General features: G+C 42.2%; 1 protein-coding gene across 1 annotated transcript in view; it reads right to left on the reverse strand.

The window, feature by feature from the left end:
• LOC126561499 (ubiquitin-protein ligase E3B) overlaps positions 1-17399 on the reverse strand; it is a 480330-nt gene that overhangs the window by 256511 nt on the left and 206420 nt on the right. The gene's annotated exons all lie outside the window — the stretch shown is intronic.

Consider the following 17399-nt stretch of genomic DNA (forward strand, 5'->3'; position numbering starts at 1 on the left):
GGTTTCCCTACGTCCCTGGTTTCACGGGCTCCCGGTAGATCGTTCGTTTATTCGTATGATGTCGAGACTAATGTCGAACCATTATGCGATTATTATTATTATTATTGTTTATTTATCGCCCGTTGTTTACGGTCTAATGAAGCAGGAGGATTACAGTTTTACAAAAAGTATAAGTTAAAACATATGTAATGTACAAATAATTAGTTCGTAGTTCCGTCTAGGATGCGTAACAGATTTTTAAACGTGGAAAAAGGTAGATCGTCGATAGCTCGTAAAAGAAGTCCTGCTATGAATGTGGCTTGATGCACATACCGCCGATGTTCCAGAGACTCGAGGCCTAACAGTTGACAACGCTCAGTGTATCTCAGCGCTCAGAGGGAGGAACTTTCAGCCCATCCTAACTTATAAATCGCGAAACGTGTGAACTTTCTTTGGACAGCCTCAAATCCGTTTATCCATTCGTTAGTGTATGGCACACAGGTGAGCAGTGTTCAAGGAGCGATCTAACCAGCGAGCAATATAGAGCTTTTAAACACCGGGAGTCGTCAAAGTCACGAGTCAGTTTGAATATTAATCCTAGAGTTATATTGGCGCGGTTGATAACGTTGTCGTAATGAAGTCCGAGGGACAATTTTTGGTCAAGTAAAACACCTAGATTGCGCATTTGTGCAGTTCTTGAAACGCATACGCCGTTTATATAATAATCATAATTAACCATTGATTTCGCACGCGTAACGGACAAAACGAAACACTTTTCGGTACATAGAGACAAACAGTTGAGGACGCACCAGTTGTTGAACACCGAGACAGGTTGCTGTAGTTTAGCACAATCTTTGGTCGATTTTACGGGCATAAACAGTTTGACATCGTCAGCGTTTAGCAAATAGCAGTTGTCAGATAGAAGAGATCATACGTCGTTTATGTATAAAATAAACAGCAATGGTCCCATATTGCTGCCCTGAGGAATGCACATCTTCAACGTATAGGTATAGCACCGACTCCAAGGTTTGTAGCTGTAGCAACGGATACCACGACATTGACCACATCTTCTGGTCATGTGTGGTGTTCGATGCGGCTAGACCCGGACTCTTAGCAGCCGTTCGGACATCACGAAGATCGCCAGCGGTGCCGATGCGCGATATCCTGGGACAGAAGGATATCGCAGTTGGTATTTTGGCCCCAGAACCGATAAAAATAGGTTTAGGAGATCTAAGGTCGTAGCTGGCGACCTTGTCGTTGGCGGAATGTCTGGGTTCGATTCTGCAGTAACCGTACAAGGTTATAGTGGCTGTCGGCTCCTTGCGTTATGCTGGCGTTAGGGTTGCCAGTGACAACATTAGATAACTGAACCAATTGAATTAGGTTTGGACGACGTGTAGTTGTGACTGGCGGCTTTACTGTTGGCGGAATGCGTGAGTTGGATGCTACTGTAATTTCACAAAGTTGTAGTGACTTTCGCACTCGTGCGTTCTGCCGATGGTGGGGCCGCCAGCCACAACATCCAAATGCTGGCAACGATATGGAGTGGTGAAAACCAAGGAGTATCCACAAGAAAAGGGGTTTTCTTGGGAGCCAACTGTTAGTCTCCATGGCGCTCTAAAGAGGCGCTAACACCCCTTAGCGCAAATAGACAGGACAACATCTGAACCATACCTGGCAGCAACAACATCCACATCCGAGCTCACTCGGTGCACTATAATAAGGTGCACTTGAATTGAAGGAGAAGGAAATGTCTGCCCTTTAAATAGCATATAAGTTTAATTAATTATTAAGCTAGATATAAGATTAGATTTTAATGAATACCTGGCCGTCATTATGAAATAAAAAAGAAATAATTATAAGAAAAATAAGGCTAAATTATTTGAAAAGAGAAGTTTAAAAAGCAGAAGGAGCAGAAAATTAAACAAACATAAAGAGAATGAATGACAATACGGCGCTGGACCGTCATATTCAATTGTAAATAAATAAAGAGAATGAATAGAAGTTAAAGCAAAATAAGGACAGAAACTGGAAATAAAAATATGTAAAATAATAATTCGTGTTTGTTTTATTAGTAAATTTACTAACCATTACGTTATGCTTATTACAAGCTATGATTTCTTTCTTTCTCTCTCTCTCTCTCTCTCTCTCTCTCCTCTCTTCTCTCCACAATTTCTAAACACTTTTCCCAAATTCCATTCGTCTTTTTATTGTTGTTTCGATCGATTAGCTGCCAGCCCCAAAACTGTACACATCGGCACCCCCTTGTACGCCATAATATTGATACGATCCGTATATCCGCTGTTGTTCAGCTTTGTTCGGGACTTCGGCAGGCGGTACGCAAGATTGAAATCGATCGCAGCGATCGGTGCCATAAAAATCGAAATTTTACATAAAATACTAAGTGTTTTATGAAGTTTTATTGGCCGTAAAACGGTCCACTATACTGGTGGAGAAATGGGATGGTCAGGGCAGCAATAAACCGAGTGCGTTTACAATGCGTTGTATCGAAGCAAAAAAGATCACTCCAAGTTCAGATAGAGAGAGAGAGAGAGAGAGAGAGAGAGAGAGAGAGAGAGGGAAAGAGAGATGGTAGCTTTACTTTCCTTTGAGCTGTTTAGGCTAATCCTCGCGAGTTGTTTTCATGGCGAAGAATGCGATTGTATATTGCTTTCCTTATTTTTTCTGTGCGTCGTCTAATCCCCTGGGAGTTGGTGACGGGTGTTAGCGATCATCTTGGCATTTTCTTTCCCTTTGGCTCGATAACCTTTCTCCGTAGCCCGTATTCCCCTCGCCTTATCTGCATCTTCACGTATACTAATTGACAGTTGACGCGCTGTTTCGCGGATGATTTTCGAAACTTCGGTTCTTGGATTGCCACTCGATCCGGAATGATTTTATTGCCGCCCCAGACTGGGTTCGGTTCGGTGTTTTTCGAGGCTTGATGCTTGATGGGGACGAGACTTTTCGTTGTCGTAATTTGTCCCGTGTTTCGCATCGTACCATCACACAGAGAAATAAAGCGGTAAAAAAAGCGCCCGCTTGGCCATCGCTCAAAGCTTCGGTGAGCATCTTCTGCGTGTGTTTCGATTTCATCTGGAGCGGTGTACTCTCCCTCCCGCGCTCCATAAATCGATCCCTTACCTTTGGCAGGGCCAATAAATCAAATCAACTTTATGGCGGCGATGATTTTCGGTAACTGATGATGAAACCGAACGAATGATCGCGGTGGGAATCTTTCTTCCCCCGGTGGAAAGCCGAGGGGAAAAGCTTTATCGTAAAAGTCGGTTTTGGAGGGTATGACATTTTGCTTTAGTACCACAGTAACGGGCAGAAGTAAAAGAGAAAATAATTACCATTATTTAATATGTTCCTTTGGTGTAGTTTGTGGTGCGTGAAGCAAAACTGTCATCCAAACGCGGGTACGCGTGCAATTCATCATCGTGCACGTGTGTCGCCTAAGAATAATCATACTGGCGGCAACAATACAGCCAGGGCAGGACAGGAAAACAAGCAATAAATCGCACAAGCAAAAGAAACAAAAATTAGCCGTGGCGATCTGTGGGGGTCAGATATTAATTCACGCACATTTAACGCATCACGACCCATTATGGATGCGTCGTGAAAGTGGATCGTGTGCTTAAAGCTTGTTTTTTTTTTCTTGCTCACCTTTCGACGCCGAAGCTGGCTAAGGCTTCCCTATTGCGATCAGCTGACCGATCGCGATCGTCCGCTGAAGTCCACTAAAAGGGGGGTGATTTTTATTACACACATTACCCTCTTCCCACCTTAAAAAAGGGAGCAAAAGAGAGAGAGAGAGAGAATGATCACATGATCTTCGTTCTCAAGCTAGCGGGAAAATCCAAACCGCGATCTGGAACCGTAGCGCGCGCGAATCCCCCTCCAAAAAAACGGGGCTGTGGAGAAATTAATTAAGTTATTTGGAGTAGCTTTACAGCTCTGCTGGTGCGGCAGACGAGCAGAAGCAGAAGGGTCAGCCAGGTATGAGAGTGGGGAGGGAAATAAATATTTATCGATCCATGGCACGCATCAAAATCCAACCTGCGGCCGGCGTAGCTTTTCTGTGGCATTTTATTGCTGGGATTGGTCTGCGAGAGCCTCTTTTTATTGCTGGCCATGGCCACAAGATTGTGGGGTCACAATTCGTAAAGTTCGCTATTGATGGGCGTACTGGATGGGCAGGACAAGGGGAGATCGTAAAAACAAGCGTGTGGTGTAGGTAGAGGAGTTGGTAAGACGGGATCACTCACTCGAGGGGATCTGATTGGGATTTACGATAAGATACGTTCTAGAGCCAACAGTGAGGAGCGCTTTTGAGTGCAGCAGCTGCAACGGATTGCAGATTAAAATGCATTTTTGATAGCGGATCGAGTACGATAGCAGTTAAAACTGTTTATTTGCTTATTTTTATGTTAAAATATTTACAAAGTTGTAGAAGAAATTGTAAAAAGGACATTTTATTGAAAAGAACGCTCTCAAAAAGGCTTCTCTCATTGAATGGGTGAAATGTGGCCAGTACGTGCGCCAACAAACGGTTCGTGATGCAAATTTCGTACCATCGCAAAACGGTTATAATGCCCTTGTTTTCGGTCACCGGTATAAGCCGATAGGAACGGCAAAAATATCACTCCCCAAGAAACGTGGTGTGAGTCCGCCAAACACGTGACTCGGTAGCGTAGCGTTCATTGAATGTTGGTGTCCTTTTATTCGCCATCTTTTGCTTGCAATGTAGGAAGATTTGGAAGCTCGTGAAAGAAGTACTTAGTAAATGTTGCTTACATCTGTTTATTAGTCGGAATAGAAGGGGAAAATAGAAAGCACATTGGGCCATTCAAGCGGAAATAAACAAAGTAAGAAAATATCAGGAAACGATTATTTTGAGTTAATTAATTTCTAACGTAAAAGAAGACAACAGGTATCGATATGGTGAAGATGAAAAGAAATAAATAATGAATGTTTTGAAAAGACTTTTAAATGAAAGATTCAATTTTTTGTAAATTTTAAATAACAATTTTCATAAGAAATTAAATGAAAGTTGATTAAAAATAATTGAATACGGTAGTAGCAGAATGTAAAATTTTCACATTATTTAATCAATCCTGAGCTGTCATTGCAATCTTTTATAATAAATACGATCTTCATAATAATTTAATCAGAATAAGTCCTTATTTTGTCAGTAGAAATTAAAACATTTGTCATATTAAAGTTTGCATCGAGGCCTTTTCTTTTGCTGTCATTGGCTTTGTGCATTCTTCTGCCTGTTGGATTTACGAATTGAAATTACGCGAATACGAATGAAATCCTCGACCACTTTGTCATTTGAAGATAAAAACCAAGGACTGTTTAACCACTCTAAAAATATAATTTTCATTTGGTTTTCGCGCGCAGAACCAAGTAATTTCATTAAATAGTAATGTAAAAAAGTTGGTTTACATTTTCAACTCTTCAACCGGCTAATATACTTTTTCCATATCAATCGCACCGACTTCCGTAACTGTTTGGTAGGATTTTGTGTCTATTTTTACTGATTCGCTAAAGTATTGAGGGTTTTTATATCAGTGGTCGAGGATTTCATAGGCGCTTGCGATATCCGCTAAAGTTGGCCCACATAAAGACCTGTTGGCTCTACTACCGGGCCACGCCTTTAGCTGGGTTTTAGCATTCATTTGTTTCAATAACATAGATTTAGGTAACTTTAGGGTTTTATTTTTATTTTGTAAATTTTACTCTTTATCTTCCCTAAAGTAAATTAATTATGATTCTTTAAGTTTTATGCATTGAAATTATAATATTTTGGGTAACGAATAGTAGGAAGATTAGGTTTATTTCAGTTAAATAATTTATTTTCTTCAGTAGTACTAGTAACATTATACAATAATTCAAGGATGGACATTGCCTTGTCTGTCAAATAACTATAGTGTGTAATATTCTGATTTTATTTTATTTAATTGTTTATTTATTTACAATCAATTAATAACCGAGTATGCCCGGGATAAGGCAAAGAAAAAGGAGGAAATGGCTTATCAATATGATTATTAAATTTATTCAACACAAGGGGTGTTGACAATACGGCACTGGACCGTCATAATTAATTATAAATAAATAAATATATTTATTTAATTATGACGGTGTATTGTACTATTGTCAGCACCGCTTGTGATGACTAAATTGTATTTATTCCTTGCCTTATCCCGTTAGGTATAGTTTTAAATTTCTGTTAATAAAACTACAAACAAGCACCAAAAAAAGCGCTAAATGATTAGACCACTTCACATCTTAAACTGCTCACTATGCAGTTTTCAAAGCTTTAATACTACCAAGCAAAGAACACCGACGCCCATACCTATTTCATTTTAAGAAGGAAAAACGCGTAAATATCGTCTACCCCTTTGCCTTGTACTTCTTACCATAACAAGAAGGACCCCCATTTTCAGTACGGAGAGGAAAATTCATTTAAAAAAAAAACAAACAAACATATTTATTGTTACAAGTTTTCCATGTGCCAGTTACAGCGCAAACCATTCCGACCGACCTGGCACCACAGTTGCACACACAGTTGGTGTATTTAATACGATGCTAATTAGCCGACCGGCGAAGTAGGAAGTGCGTGTAGCAAGGAAAAATTATGGCACAACAGGGTAAGGTTGAAAAAAAGAAGCTTTCCCCAAGCGGTGAGAGAATGCGTCGTGTGTTGTAAAAAGTTGTGTGTAAAATTAAAATGCTACACATTATTGGTTGAAGCAGGAATTTCTTTTCGATCGCACGCTAATGTGTTAATATTAAAACAACGATTGTGGTGTGAACATGTGCTTGAAGTGGCTGTTTTCGATGGTTTCAATAGGACATTGACGACGGCATTTCGATATCGTTTATTTTTAAGCAGAACAGGGAGCGGTATTGGTGTGCGTATTTTCGTTCCAGAATAAAATTGACACCCCACACGAGCGGCGAGGACATGACAGCCGTACCAGTACCATGTGACTTTCTGTCCGAAAACTTCCGGTCGCAAGAAGTAACAGTACAGGCAAGTTCTCATGAGGACCAGCGGTTTGATTAGCACCAGCGAAACTCCTCCCACGGATGGCAGAGCGCTGGCAGAAGTTTACACTCATAAAGTGGCCTCAAGAGCGTGTGTGTGTGTGAGCCTGTCCTTCGGCTCGCGGGTATGTTAGCTGTCCATCTTAGTCTTCAGGCTAATGAGAGTGTGGGCCGGTTCGGTGCTAACTTTTCCTTGGACTACCAAAGCTAACTTCTTCCGTACGTCCGGAACTGCGTTGCTTTAACGTGTCAACTTCGCACGGCGGAGCGCTGCCCCTAATATTTTACCCATTAGGGGTTAAAACGTGCCGTAGTGTAATTTGGGGTGCCTAGCAGGTTAGGGTGGGGCTGTTGCGAAAAAGTTGTGCGAACAACGTACAGCCAAAACAGCCCCCAAACGTACTGCCGAGCGAGCCACACAAGATAAAGAGTTTGTATATTTTAATTTGCCTCCTTCGCTCTCGGCGTGTACACGCGGCGAGGCAACAGCGAACACGGGTACACGGCTTGTTTTATGTTTCCGGACGCAAAAGGTCCTGGTGCGGGACCTTGGCCGCAAGGAAATGTGTATTGCTAGAAACAAATGCTACCGAACGGGCGCTTCTTCGTCGGAGGAACTCCCTCCCAAGAAGGAATTAAATGGCAAACGAGTAATTTGGTTACTATTTACACTCGTACACACACACACACACACACACCGTCTGCTGCCGGCTTCTAAACGTGTCGGTAATTTTATGGGTTTGCTTTATTGAACTCGGGAAGGAGCATGGGTTGAACCGGGGCTCCTACTATTTTACTTTGGGTACGTTCTTTAGCTTGCATTACATTACATTTGCTGCTACTATTACTACTGCTTCTACTACTACTGCTGCTGGGTGAGAGATGTTTTGTTTTACTTTGAAGGTTGTACATTTGTTGGGTTTTCTCTGCTACGAAGCAGCAGCAGCAGCCTGCAACATTGTAATGCAGGTGAGCAAGGCAAGCGTTATGCGTTTCGTTCCTTATGTTTGTCTGTTGTTTGTGAGTTTATTTTGTGTTTAAATGAAATATCAGTAGTTTGTTAAAATTTCAATGTCATTATTTATCAATTGGATCGGTTGGAATTACTTAAAACTAATTCACCGATAAGAACTCCTTGCACTTTGGTTAGGAGATATTTCCTCGTCCTCCGATCCGATCCTCAATTCGATTGATTTTCCTTAATTCGATATCGATTGAAGGAGAACTGTTTTTTTATTATCTTTGTTAATCTAATTAGATTTTTAAATTATTTCATAAACCGGGTTTGGTTATCTGTCATGCAGTGTTTTTTATGACTGAAGGGTTTTTTTTTCATCTTTTCATATATTTATTTTTTTAATATCAAGTTTGACGACACGTCACCGCATTTTCAAATCTTTTCATGCCTTTGTTTTATGTTAACAATGTGGCAATGAATAAGTATAATGGAAATTGACTAAAAATCCGGTAAACATTGCTTTACATGGTTATCTTAAAATCGGAAACATATTAATAATTAATAAAAGACAATACACTTTTTTGAAAGGGACAATATTGAATAATATTTATTCAAAGATTCAAAACTCTGGCAGGGAAAATATAAAAAACACTGTTGAGCTAGGTAAAAACTGTTCAACACAGGAGTTTTATTATTCTCTACAACATATAAGAGCATCAATTGTAGCTGTCTTTTTTAACTTTTTAAATTAACTTGGGTTGGGTCTTCTCTGTCTGTCGTTTATTATTGCTGTTATATTATATATTCCCTCTATAACTGTTTTATTAGTTAAATTACCAGTTTATTAGATGGAGCATTTTTTGGAATAGTTGAATGATTTATGTTTATACTTCATTTATTATCTGTTTTTTACTTTCATTATCGTTCTACTGTTTTGGCATTAGTTTGTGTGTATATTATTTCCTCAGTTAAAGTTATTTTGCCTACTGTGGCCATAACTATTTGTAAAAAACATGACCTTGGATTTGCAATAAACTTTCACACTGAACCAGCATAAATTGTTCTTGAAATAATGCCTCGTAGAAATATGTAGTCTAAGCTTATCTACACTAGAATCAAGAGAGTTGTTGAAACAGCTGTTTGCAGAAATCATTCTTTAAAGTGGGTCATTAGTACTAAATTCTGTAGATCCAAATACGGCATTCAATAACGGTCGGGGCCTTAAGTACTTGCTTTTTGCAAGAATGTACGAGGCGCCCATCGATCCACTTGTAAGCTTTTGTGAAAAAAGTACACTGCGCCGTCATTCGTCTGTGTTGGAGAGTATCCAGTCTGAATAGAAGGAAGCTAGCACGGGAAGAGGGATATTATGCCTCACGGGATCAAGGAAGTAGACGAAATATTCGATTTAGAGTTAAATTTTGTGTTTGACTATAATTTTTACCATTTATAATTTTCACACATTCAACGATTTAAATTACATTTAAATATCACTTTTATTTCCCTTCGGATAGGTTGCTGATTTTTAATACTGTTTAATTCAACCTATTTTTTCTTTCGGTCAACCCGGAACACACCCTTAAAGCGCATGGGCTGGTTTCGCTCGGGCGAAATAGAAGGAGCGAATTTAGCGAGGACACCTTTCGCTCGCATTATCCTTGCGCATTGAAGAGCAGCCCTAATAGCGGGCAGTTCCGTTGGAAAGGACTTCTACGAGTTGAGTATGGATTTGAAAAATTAATGAATGATTTCGGTCTCGTGCTACCTCGTGGGTTACATGTAATTTATGGAATCCAAAGTGTCGAAAAAAAAAAAAGATCAAGATAATCACGATCGGGATCACATCGGATTGAAATGCGTCTGTTAATGTTGATAGTGGAAAACTACATCTTTCAACCAACCGTTTACCCCAGAACATAATGGAAAAGTGCGTTCGTGTGAAGGCAACTGCATTTTATATTTAAAAAAAATATCCCCGAAAAAAAGACGGACAACCGCGTGTTCCAGTGACGAACCACCGTCGCTCACATTAGCACATCGTTTGGGTTGCACACACATGCACACTCGCACCGTTATTTACGACCCGGCCTGGTGTAAGTGTCTGAAGATGTCGGGATTCTCCCAGCGTTCAATGCGAGCGCTGCGCGAAACGAAAGTGGAAAGAAAGTCTTCGGAGGTGTTTCCAATCCCCCCGCGAGTGGCAGCGAAGGCGTTGTGTATTAGGTTCGGAGGCAATGGGGGGAAAAAAAGTGTCATGCATCATAAAGCATGCATTTCGATGTCCGAAGCAGCAGCACCGGTGGATACGGTGTTCACCCTCTGGCGGTGGTGCAAACCGGGATCCTTTCCCGGTCATGGTTTTCCATCGGTAGAAATTTTGAGCCGTCTTTCAAAGTGCTGCTGCTGCTGGAGTTCGGGTGCGGGATAATGTGGTTGAGTTTTTTTGTTTCCTTCTTCGACCCACAAGCGCGTAACCGGCCACACGAATATTGTTGCCTTGTTTTGCTCGTTCGGGGGAGGATATGTTGCTTTTTAAAAAAAATTCGGACTCGGCAGTTAAACGGAAAGGAAGCGAAAAGCGTTTCCGGAGAGTGAAAATGTAAAATAAAAACTGATCCAAAATGCTGTACAGACGCTTAGCGGGTGGGTTTGAGTTGGTTGCTTCAGCTTGTGTGTGTGTATGTATTTTGGTTAAAAAAAAGGAAAAAAAGAGAGGGAAACGATCCACATTTTGACAAAACATATGAATTACGACGGGCCGGGGAGGGGGTGCAGCAGACAGAAGCAAAATTAATTACCGGAAGAAGGTGGATTTATTGCCGAAACTGAAGAGACGACAAGTCCGACAAGGCTGCCTGCACTGCTACACTGTCGGAGCTTCTGGAAAGCAGATAAACGCACGTGAGACAGTAAAATTAAAGTGCCAATTGGTGGCGAACGAAGGCATGCAGTTTATTTTGTTTGATATTCCCGGGCACAAGTTGATTCTTCGCAATGAACTATGTAAATCTAATAATTCCAAAAAAAATCTTATTATTCACTTTTAATTGTGAAGCAACACGTGTTTTAGTAGTTGATTTTGAAGCGTCGAACAAAAGCACCGATGACTTGATCGTATGTTTGAAAATGATCGTTAGGGAAACGTCAACTCACCACGGTCTACTAAATAAATGACATCTGTCATCTGTCATGATGAGGAAGAAAAACATATTTGAATTCAAATAAATCGTTAAGTAATGCAATTTGTATTGCTAGTTGGCACATAATTAAATTCGCTCTCATTCTCTCTCTCTCTTTCTCTTGTTTACTAACGCTATTTTGGGCTTCAGATGACAAAACCTGACGTAAAGGTGAGTACAACAACCATCGGAATCATTCCCCTCCCCCCCCCCCCCCTCCCCCACACACTCTCTTAGAGCGCTTTCCATTTCATCTCATTTGCAAAGCAGCGTAACAAATCCATTTCGATCCGCTTCCGCAATTGCACTTGCACTACGGCCCACCCCTTTCTCTAGCGCCATTCAGCAGCACATTACATTGTGCGCGGCAGGTCTAAATGTTGCCTAATTTATGCATAATTATGCACCCCTTATGTGCAACCGGATGGTTTTGTTTGGACGGAGCGAGAGAGAGATCGAGGGAGAGAAAAAGCAGTATGGTTTTGTGGTTGTTCTCGTTGGTTTTTCGGTTTTGTTCTGCGGTGTCATATGTTTATGAACTTGATGCGGTGAGGTGGTCGGAATCGGAAGTGGGTTTCTATTGTAGTTTTTTTTTTTCGGGAGGGTAAGGACGAGGGAACCTTAAACAAAAAACTGTAAACAAATAAAGAAAAAAGAACATTCCGATAGAGAAAATTAAAAGGGAAAATGGAATAGCTATGCAATAAAAAAAGGAAAGAGATCAGACGTAAGTGCAATTTTAATTATTTCTTTGAGGATAAATAAATGTGTTCGAACTATTGAAGCTTTGACTACGTCACGCTCCTAACTAGTTCCCATGCCGCGCACCTCATTCATAACCAAAAAACCCTGTGACAGAACGGCCAAAGAAAGAAAACAGATGCACACAGTTCACCGGTTTGCGCCGTACCGGTGGCCAGGTTGCATCCAACCAAGCAACAGCCAACCGCAAGGCCCTAGCCGACTGCACCAACTTACCGTCTGTATTCCAAATTTATGCTAATTCATATTTGGTGTGAAATGAGTTTGTTTTCGGTGTTGTCGTTTTCTGTGTTTTGTTTCAGCGTGCTCAACGTGCGTACCGCCGTCATTTTTCTCAGCCCTGAAGAATCTACCTCGTGCGTAATGTGGGTGATGTGTTCTGGGTGTGCGTGTGTGTGTGTGTGAGTTCTCTTTTTTATTGTAAACTACTCAAACAAAAAGAAGCGACTCCCACCACCCCAAAACAAAAACAAAAAAAAAAGCTTTAAGCAGTAGTGTTCCCATGATGGATGGAGTTCATAGCGGGCGGCACTTGAACGTGATGAGGAGGATGAGGAGAAGAGGGTGAAGGAGGGTACGAGCTTTACGAAAAACCTCCCGCATAGTTTATCGTCGTCGTTGTCGTCGAAAACTGCGTTTGGGACAGTGGCGACCCGGACCCGGCCTGTTGTCGCGAATCGAACGTCCGACATGCACAGGTGAGGTGACAGTGCGCCCCCGTTGGGGAGGGTGGGTTTTGTTTTCGGGACAGGGATACAGGAAACAGGTGCTGTAATAGATACAAATAAACAAATAAACGAACAAACAAACTATTTTTTCTTTTTTCCCTACCGTGGGGACAGCCACGCAGAGGGTTTTGTAAAGCGGACCCGCAGACTACGCGGGTCGCGGAATGGTGAATTGACGACATTTTATGGCTTTTCCGAGCTGCACGCGTGCAATATCTTGTCACCAACGGTGGGAGGGTGGCAGGCCAATTTCTGTGCGTGCGTGTGTGTATGTGGAGGTCGGAGTGCTAGGTTGAGCGCTGGCTGCAGGTAGAGCAGGAAGCAGCTCGGAAGCATTTGATGATGGTAGAGTCTGTATCTCCAATGTATGCTATCAACAAAGGCTTTATGTTTTTTTGTTGTTGTTGTTGAGAGGATAAGAAGCAGTTGCTGAAGTGTTTAAAAAATGTTTCATACCTTAAAGTAAATTATTTAGAGCAGTTCTAGACATCAGACACATTAAGAAAGAGCTAAGAAGAAATTATAATTAAAGTATAAGCAAGTATCTTGGAATATCTATACCTAGAAGTCTAGTAGGCCATTAGATGGGCTGTGTGACCTACTAGATCGTAAAACCAAGATGAAGAAATAGAAGTAGTGACCACGATAGTAGTGCTATTTCATTAACTCCGTTCAATTCCTTCTTCTTCTTGGCTTAGCAACCTCTAAGATGAGGCTGGCCATCGAGGCTGGCTTACTAGACTTGTCGATATTACTTAGTTGGATAGTCAGTCCTTACTGACCTCAAACAGACTAAAGTACTCACAAAACTTTAATGTAAAAAATATCTTTTCAAAATTAAAAGAATTTCCCCACGTCCAGCATGTATCAGAGCCTCTCGGTGATTCCTTCCAAATTCGTGCCGAGAACCAGCATTGACCTGGCAAGTATTCCACCCTAAAATGCACACTTTAATGGAATGGCAAATTGCAAACTGCAGCACGAAACTTCTGCACTAAAAAAATGCCGTCACAAGAAAGGACCAGGTCCTTAAAGACACCCAACTTAGAAGATCCTCGGCCCTCCTGCTCCGAAAAAAAAAAACGCTTCGAATGTCACCGATTCGTGTGTTTAGTGGCGGGTTTTGGGCGGCTACCACCACCACTATGGATTCGGAGTCACTTTATTATTTTAATGCCTTTGGTAGCCGTTTATTTAATGACGTCGGTAACGGTTGCCCATTTATCTCGCGACTACGCGCATTTCGGGCAGAAACAGTCGGCACAGGCACGGCGATGATCCTGGACATCTTGGTGGGTTGTTTTTTTTTTGTTTTTGTTGGTTCCCACTACTCTTTGACGACCGAACAGTTGACGACATAATTTGCAGTAGCCACCGCGAGCCACCCCCGGGATGATGCCGTATGCAGATGAGCAGATTCGGCCGAGGGTAGATTAATTTGGCTAAAGCGAAAAGAAGACGTCCGAACAACGGTAGGCAGATTGTGTGTGTGTGTGTGTGTGGTGAATTAGTTGTGATTTTTAGTTGGAATGTCCGGTTGCGCTTGTTAAACGCTTCCACTGGTTTGTATAAGCTATTAGGCATCCAACAAGAAAAAAAGGACTTGTGGAGGAACCCAGCGCAGAAGAAAATCAATAAAGCGAATTACCCAAATGGGGAAAACGGTATATGGATGGGTACGGTAGGACATATAAATCGATTTTCGATGTTTGCCTGCAACTGTGCGGATTGTTATGCTGATTCATCGCTCTGCAGTTGCTTCCTCTATTCGCACCGTGGTTTCTGTGGTCACAAGTCTTCCTCGGGTTTGTTGGTTGAGCTTAAAGTCTACTCCACACTGGCGGGCGTTTAATGTCAACGCAAGCCCCTTTCCTTCGAACCGGTAAGATGTCCCAGACCTGGTCGCGGAATTAGGTGATAAATGGTACTACTGATCAAGGGCAGAAGGGATCACCAAGTGCAAGGTGGAAGGCGTTTGTCTGGCTGGGTGTCTGGTAGGATTTTTTTCTTCTTGTGGGTTCGTCAGTGTGCGTATTTTTGGGTACGCTGCAAGATTTATGCATAAAGTTTAAGATAATTTTATAGAGAACGCTCTCTCTCTCTCTCTCTCTCTCTCTCTCTCTCTCTCTCTCTCTCTCTCTCTCTCTCTCTCTCTCGCTTTGTCTGTCTTTCGCGCATTAAAAACCCACGCAAAATCGCACCAACTCTCTCCATACACACGTAGCCAGTCACACACACACACACACACTTTTAAAGCTAATGGTGTGATTTTCTCGGTGTGGTTTTTCTGTTTAACCACATCGTCTACTTACTCTTCTTGTGACGGAGGGGGTCTTGACGTCTTGACGAAATGACTTTAAGGTTCAGGGAACGCTTTTGTTCAAGACTTTTGGGTGCAAAAGTCTCATTGATGAGGACACCATTAGAAGAGTTCCCGAAGGCTTGATATTGGGGTGGTCAGGATAATGAGGCAAAATGGTCCCTCAAACAAACCCCCTGTCAAGAAAACGGTAGAAACCAGGGAAGCGAGAGCGAGAGAAAGAGAGCTGGCAGGCCAGTATTTTGGCAAAAAAAAAGATGTGACACGCTTTGCCAGCGAGAAGGTTTTGCCGTTGAAAGTTTCTCAATTAAATGAGACATTTTGGAGGTGTTTTTATGTTCCTTCCGAAATGCTTGTTGTTGTTGCTGCTGCTACCGTAAATATTTGCTCCCGTTGCCGCCGTTTGTGCATTGGGTGCGTGTGTGTCGAGGTTGTTGGTGGTGGCGTTGTTGAACAAATGGACCTGAACGGGTTCCATTGAGCAGATTATCCCCGATGGCTTGTTGTGTCTGTCATCGTGCAGGTTGGTTTTTGTAGAATGTGTATTAACCGTCCCATGCTGCCATGTGACCATGTGAGCCCAGCCACAGTAGCGTTTTTGGTGGAAAGTCTATCATCCTGAACAACTTGATTGCGCCGAACTTGCATGCGATTTGCATACCGAATCGTGCGAGGGAAAACGAGACAGTAGTGAGAGATTTATTAGCCAAATTTTTGAAGTGTTCCTGTGGAGGAGTAATTATCGTTTTTAAATATTATTTTACTGGTACATTGATAGCAAGCATATGAGGAACAACCTTGCCTGATACTGTGCATTAAATAGCTCATACGGAGGGACATAAGGTTCTTATCAGTACTCTAGTTATTATCCGACATAGATAACATATTTTATAATCTTTTACGTGCAGTTCTACGCTATTTTAAATTGATATAAAATGGTAGAGTATTTTGAGGAAAACATCAGCTGGTAGACTTTAATTTTAATTCGGTCTATGCGTGCATCAACACCAACCATCGCAAGAACACTGAACTGGTAAGATTGACATCAGCAGAAATTGTACAATTTAAAAGTAAACTAAATACGTCAACATCGCAACACATCTAACACCTAGCGTAGTACCCCTGCACCAGCGTGGTCAACCCTGTAAAATGTCAATAGCACGTAGAAAGGGAACGCTATAGCCCATCCCGACACCGGTGGTTGTCTCGCTCGGCACACACCGATGGGCGTGGCTAGCGAGTTTGAAATGGAGGGCGAAATTTACCCGACAGTCAGTCTCAGTTTTACTCTCGAAGCGATTGCACGCGGCCAGTTTCGTACGCGTACGGCGCAAAATCTTTATTCATTTCGTGCTTCATCTTTGGCGCCGTGTGACACACCGCAACTCGCACTGGTGAGACACACTGCTCAGTCAGCTCGTCGGCCGGTGTGTAAGCGCAATAAGCTACCAATTACCAGAACGGGTCGCCGTATCCGTCGAGTTCCGTGCGTGCGTGTTTGTTGCGATCGTGAATGAAAAAGCGACAATTAATTGGTCGGCTTTTTTTTTGTAGAAAAAAAGAGTGAGAAAGAGTGCAAATAAAAAGGCAAATTTTGTATCAGAATCGGAAGGTGATTGCCGAATAACTGTGCGTGTGTGTGCCGTGTCCAAAGCAGTGAGTGATATTACTGGCAGCATCCAAAAACCTGCGTCCGTAAAACCCCCTTCCGATCAGCCGGTTTTACCGATGTTGATCTTCACGACCGCGCTTCGGTGGTGGACGTGTGTGGGCCTTGCCCAGGTTGCGAATGTTTACAGTCGGCAAAACGGTACGTCGCCTGCGATCTGCTGCTACCGATGAGCTTCGTTAGCTTGAGATGATTGGAAATCGGATCGGAAGCCGCTGATGCTGCATAGAGAGCTCTGTACGGGGCTCTGAGTGTTATTAGTGCGGAGCGCAGAATTTAGCCGAAAATTGAAACAAAAAAATTTAACCCCACACTAGAACGATCCCAAAAGCAAACCGGTCGAGGGGTAAAGAAAACAAAGCCAGGGGCCCAGACAGGCTAAAGTCCCAGAGTCCTCACGATAATCGGGCAATAACCGTATACTGGGTGTTTGTTGTTTTGGTGACGAGGTTTTAATTTGTAGCCCGCCCTGTTTCTTCCGGATCTGTTCTGGAGTGTTTCCTTGCAATCACCACCAAGAAGAACACATTTGGCGTATCGGTTATCGGCAAGCGGATGCAGAAAACGTTCCAAGGTTCGCGTGTGCATGAAGAGTGTTTTGTACGTGAGATTTAAAGCCATTAAAAGCATTCGCAAAAGCAAAAAAAAAAAAGATCTAGTGTTCTACATGTGCAGTTGCATTTGGCCACAATTTTGGCTAGGTTGGTGTGCATGTGTGTGTGAGTGTGTGTTTGGAGTGTTTGCG

This window comes from Anopheles maculipalpis, chromosome 3RL (genome assembly GCF_943734695.1).
Source record: "Anopheles maculipalpis chromosome 3RL, idAnoMacuDA_375_x, whole genome shotgun sequence".
Taxonomy (NCBI): domain Eukaryota; kingdom Metazoa; phylum Arthropoda; class Insecta; order Diptera; family Culicidae; genus Anopheles; species Anopheles maculipalpis.